We start from the raw sequence: 6,000 nt of genomic DNA, 5'->3' as shown, positions 1-6,000 counted from the left end.
CAAAACTAGAACTAGAGTTGTGGTCAAGGCAGTCTTGAGCTTCTGAAAGCTCTCTTCACACTCATCCGACCACATGAAAGTAGCACCCTTTTGGGTTAATTTTATCAAGGGCGATGCAATAGATGAGAAACCCTCCACGAAGCGACGATAATAACCGGACAAGCCGAGAATGCTCCGAATCTTCGTAGCTGAGGACGGTCTAGGCCAACTCTAAACCGCCTCTATCTTCTTTGCATCCACCTGAATCCCCTCACTGGACACCACATGCCCCAAGAATGCCACTGAACTAAGCCAAAGCTTCTCCTCCCTCAACCGCTGTAACATAATCCTCAAATTCTAGGCATGCTCCTCCTGACTGCGAGAGTACACCAGGATATCATCAATGAATAGTATGACAAACGACATCAGAAGGAACTCATAATGATGTCTAAAATACACTCTTCATCAGATTCATGAATTGTGCTGGGGCGTTGGTCAGCCCAAAAGACATCAGAAGGAACTCATAATGACCATAACGGGTCCTGAATATTGTCTTTAGAATATCCGAGTCCTGAATCTTCAATTGGTGATACCTAGTCCTCAAATCAATTTTAGAGAACACCCTCCCTCCATGAAGCTAGTCAAATAGATCATCAATACGCGACAAAGGATACTTGTTATTGATTGTTACTTTGTTCAACTGCCTATAGTCGATGCATATCCGCATAGAACCATCCTTCTTCTTCACAAACAGAATCAGTGCACCCCAAGGTGACACACTAGGCCTAATAAAACCCTTATCAAGAAGTTCTTGAAGCTGCTCTTTCAATTCCTTAAACTCAGCTGGTTCCATACAATACAGAGGAATAGAAATGGGCTGACTTCCTGGCACCAAGTCAATACCAAAGTTAATATCCCTGTCGGGCAGCATGCCCGGCAGGTCTGCAGGAAACACATTCAGAAAGTATCGCACCACCATAACAGAATCAATAGTAGGAGTATCAGCACTAACATCCCTAACAAAGGCCAAATAAGATAAACAACCCATCCCAACCATCTGCTGGGCCTTCAAATATGAAATCACTCTGCTGGGAATATAGTCCAGAGAACCTCTCCACTCAATCCTTGGAAACCGCAGCATCGCCAGCGTCACGGTTTTGGCATGACAATCCAGAACAGTATGACATGGAGACAACCAATCCATACCAAAGATCACGTCAAAATCAACCATACTAAGCAATAAAAGATCAACTCTAGTCTCCAATACTCCAATAGTCACTACACATGATCGATATACACGGTCTACAACAATAGTATCACCTACTGGCGTAGATACATGAACAGATGAAACTAAGGACTCATGGGGCATGTCCAGATAATGAGCAAAATACGATGATACATACGAATAAGTGGAACCAGGGTCAAATAATATAGAAGCATCCTTGTGGCATACTGAGACAATACCTGTGATCACTGCATCTGAAGCAACAACATTTGGTCTGGCAGGAATGGCATAGAATCGGGCCTGGCCACCACCTAATCAGCCTCCCCCTCTAGGGTGACCTCTAGCTGCCTAGGCTCAACCTCGAGCTTGCTGAGCGGGTGGTGAAGTAAGTGGTGCAGAAGTCGCAGCTTGACTCCTCTATTGCATTGGACCTCCAGGGCAACGAGGACAGTGCCTCCACATTTGCCCAAACTCCCCGCACTCGAAGCAACTCCCCGGTGCTGGTGGTGGGGCTGAAGGGGGCCCCGAATACTGGGATAACTGCTAGAAGGACCTGGCATAGATGAACCCTGAGCCGATGGAGCACGGGACGAACTCTGAGCTGGAAGGGCACAGAGAGATGACTGACCCTGACGAGCAATGTATGAACTATGCTCGGATGATGCGCCACGGTAAACTGGACGTGCCATCTGAGCGGGCCTATAAGGACGACCCTGACTGTGATAGGACTACCCTCCAGAAGGAACACCACCGAAACCGCCCAAACCTCAAGGCCTCTTGGCCTCCCTCTCCTCACGCTCCTAACTACGGACCATCTCTATCTTCCGAGCAATGTCAACCACCTCGTCGAAAGTAGAATCAGATACTCTCTCCCGAGTCATAAGAAGCCACAGTTGATATGTGAGGCCATCAATGAACCTCCTAATCCTCTCCCTATCAGTGGGTACCAACTAAACTTCGTGACGAGCTGACTTTGAAAACCTCATCTCATACTGGGTCACAGACATACCCTCATAACATAGATGCTCAAACAATCTATGCAGCTCCTCCCTACGAGACTGTGGCATGAACTTCTCCAAAAAGAAGGCAGCCCCAGTGAACTGAAAGGTAGTGAACGTGACCCTACTGGTCTCCAAAATACCCTCCGTGTGAAGAATCTGCTGGCACTTATCCAAGAAACCCTGAGCATCCTCTGACTCGGCCCCACTAAATGATGGAGGCTGAAGCCTCCCAAATCTCTCTAGTCTCCTCTACTCATCATCAGTCATAACGGGACCCACCTTGGCCTGAGCAACTGCAACCGGCTGGGCTGGTAGTACCCCGATGTCTGGAGTCCCTGCATCACCTGCTCTGGAGTACGGGCGGTGGGAGTCTGAGTTTCTCTCCCAGCTTGAGAAGTGGCTATTGCTGCCGAAACAGAGACATCCTGAGCAAGGCTGGTGCACACAGTCAAAATCTGAGCCGAGGCCTCCTGAAGGCCTAGAATCACAATGGGCACAGCTGGTGCTTGAGCCTGCCCCACTGGCTCAACTATATCTGGTACTTGCTCCTGAGTTGGAGCGATAGGTGGGTCTGCAGGTGCTGCTCTAGCTACTATACGAGCTGCACCGCTGCCCCTACGGCGGCCCCTACCGCGACCTGGGCCTCTCATGGCCCTAGCTGGTGGTGCTGGTGGGTGTTCGTCCTGCCCGGTAGCACGTGTCCTCAATATCTGTGAGAGAATAGAATACAGAAGTTTAGTTACCAAAATCGACAAATCCGCACGACAAGAATACAAGAATGTGAAGTTTCCTAAGGGTTCGGTGCCCTCTCGAAGATAAGTACAGATGTCTCCGTACTGATCCGCAAGACTATATTAAACCTGCTCATGACTCATGAGACCTATGTAACCTAGGCTCTGATACCAACTTGTCATGATCCAAAATCCTAACCTGTCGTGATGGCACCTAACGTGGTACTAGGAATGCCGACATTTCAAAATATTTCCTACACTTTTAACAGAAAATGAGTTAAAGCAGTTTAAATAATAAAAGTTCTCATAAACAGGATAAAAACCCAAAACTTAAAGCGGAAGTTCCCAAAAATTGAGGTGTCACAGAGTACATGAGCATCTATACATCCCAAGTCTGGAGAATACTGTCAATGATAGTCTGAAACTAAATATAATAAGCATAAAGATAGGGAAGGAGAGACAAGGTCTGTTAACGCCGGGCAGCTACCTTGGAATCTCCAACGATCGAGCTACGCAAGGAAATCAAAACCCACAGTGTCCGGAAACACCTGGATCTGCATACAAAGTGTAGGGTGTAGCGTGAGTACAACCAACTCAGTATGTAACAAGACTAAATAAGGACTGAAAGTAGTGACGAACTTCACAGATTTAATTCAATTATAGTAATTTCAACATAGGAAGGTAGGCATGCTTTCAAGTTTTGAAATTAAGGGCAAAACAGTTAATTCAAGTCAAGTTCAAGTGAAACTGAATATAATATTTCTCAAAAATTCAGAGACGGTGATTTATGACAGCTGGAGTGCAACAGTAATGAAGTCAAATGTATCCTCTCAGAGAAATAGTCACTTAGTCCTCCCATTCACTCCAACCTCTCAATCACTCATTCCTTACAGTCACTCATTCCTCTTAGTCGCTCGGCACTCGGCACTCGACACTCGCACTCAGTAGGTACCTGCGCTCACTGGGGGTATGTAGAGACTCCAAAGGGGCTCCTAGTTACACCCCATATTTTCGTACGTGAAAGTATACCATAAGTAAATTGATGAACGCTCGGAAATGAGATGTTATATCCCGCATTTTCATACGTTAAAGTTTCGTCGTAAGTTAATCGACGTAAGCTCGGGAATGAGATTATTTTGAGGTTATAAGTATTATGCTATTTCAAACAAGTGATAAGTAAATTCATTAAGGTGAGAGGGTAAGCGAATCAAAGAAAATGAGTTTCGTCGAAGTTTGATATTTTGAGATAAAATATGGTCCGAGCTATAATACCCGGTATTTATGGACTTGTGCCATACAAGGTACTACATGATCATGATAGTATGGTATCTAAAGTGTGTTAAAAGTGAGTAGTATTTTAAGTAATTTGAGATAATTCTTAATTATGTGGGTAATTAATTAATTGTTGATTAGTGGGAGATTAATGAGTTAATAAATCAATTAATTACAACTGGTGGATAAGCTTAAAGAAGACCCTATCCCCACGTGGCAGCAAGGGACTTAAGCATCAATGACTCCTTGATCTTTATAATTAGGTGGCATGTTCAGGGGAATTTTGGATAAAATAATCCTCAAAAGTGGGGCCCACACCTAAAGGTTAAAGACCTCTCTAATTCATTACATTATCTCTACAATATAGTATGTAAATTGCTTCAGCAACTTATACAAAAAGATAGTAACGTGAATTGCTACAAAATCCGTACAAGACTACTTAGCAACGTGAGAATTTCGATTCTAAGGGAGTACGGTGCAATCTTTCCCTAGAATATCATACAGATTTGTCCCTACTTCGATCCGTCGTTATGTGTTTCATCGAGATTGACGTGTGTTAGAGGGATTGTCAAGAGAATCAGCTCAGGTATGTTAAGGCTATCCCTTCTTTCCTTTTGGCATGATCCATACGATACAAACGAAATGAGAAAATGCACAACTTTCAATAATGACTCTATTCATAGAAATGCTAGAGATGCCTATGTTCTTAATTCCCCATGTGTACTATTATTCTATCATCTGTTCATAGGTCTCAGAAAAATACGTAGTTGATAAAATTTATCCGAAGGCATATTGACATACTAAGAAATCTTATTAACGCACTTCTTATGCATTTCATGCATTTATACATGTACATTGACCCATGACCAGATGGCGTTATATATGCGTATATTATATGTATATTGGGATATGGGAAAAGGTTATAGCGTTATATACGCACCACCACCTGATCAGCTGGTATACGTTGATGATTTGCCCACAGTGGCCGAGATGATATGATGGGATGCCCTCAGAGGCTTGATGATGTTATGAACGCATATACCTATGCATGGTATGACATTTATACGCATATGCATGACATTATAAATATGAAATGATTCACAGAGCTATTCAGACTTACATGTTGAGTATTTTACTCTATGTTTCTCTATGTCTTTTATTTACTAATTTTCATTCCTTACATACTCAATACATTATTTGTACTGACGTCCCTTTTGCCTGGGGACACTGTGTTTCATGCCCGCAGGTCCCGATAGATAGGTTGAGAGTCCTCCAAGTAGGCTATCAGCTCAGCGGAAGATGTTGGTGCGCTCCATTTGCTCCGAAGTTGCTTATTTGTCAGTATGATTTGGACATGTATTGATTAGTATGGCGGGGCCCTGTCCCGACCTTTATGGTGTTTATCTACTCTTAGAGGCTTGTAGACATATGTCTTGTACATAAAATATTGTATGGCCTTGTCGGCCTATGTTCAGTGTAGGAGTAATCATTTTGGTCTTATTGGCTCGTATGTCATATGTATAAGTTTATATTACATGTTGGGTCATCCAATGTTGACTGTTTCCACATATTTAATTCTACTTATCTCACGACAGCCTCTCCGGCTCATTTACCTATGATAGTATGATACGAAAGATACGTTACGTTGGTACTCGATTGAGTAAGGTACCGGGTGTCCGTCGCGGCCCATCGGGTTGGGTCGTGACACTCTTTCAGCCCAAGCGCTATAACAAGCCAATCATGGCATAAATCAATGAAACATGCTGCGGCGTGCAGCTCGATCCCATAAATA

The sequence above is a fragment of the Nicotiana tabacum genome, chromosome 9 (genome assembly GCF_000715075.1).
Source record: "Nicotiana tabacum cultivar K326 chromosome 9, ASM71507v2, whole genome shotgun sequence".
NCBI lineage: Eukaryota > Viridiplantae > Streptophyta > Magnoliopsida > Solanales > Solanaceae > Nicotiana > Nicotiana tabacum.
The sequence above is the reverse complement of the archived record's forward strand: the minus strand, read 5'-3'. Positions refer to the sequence as shown.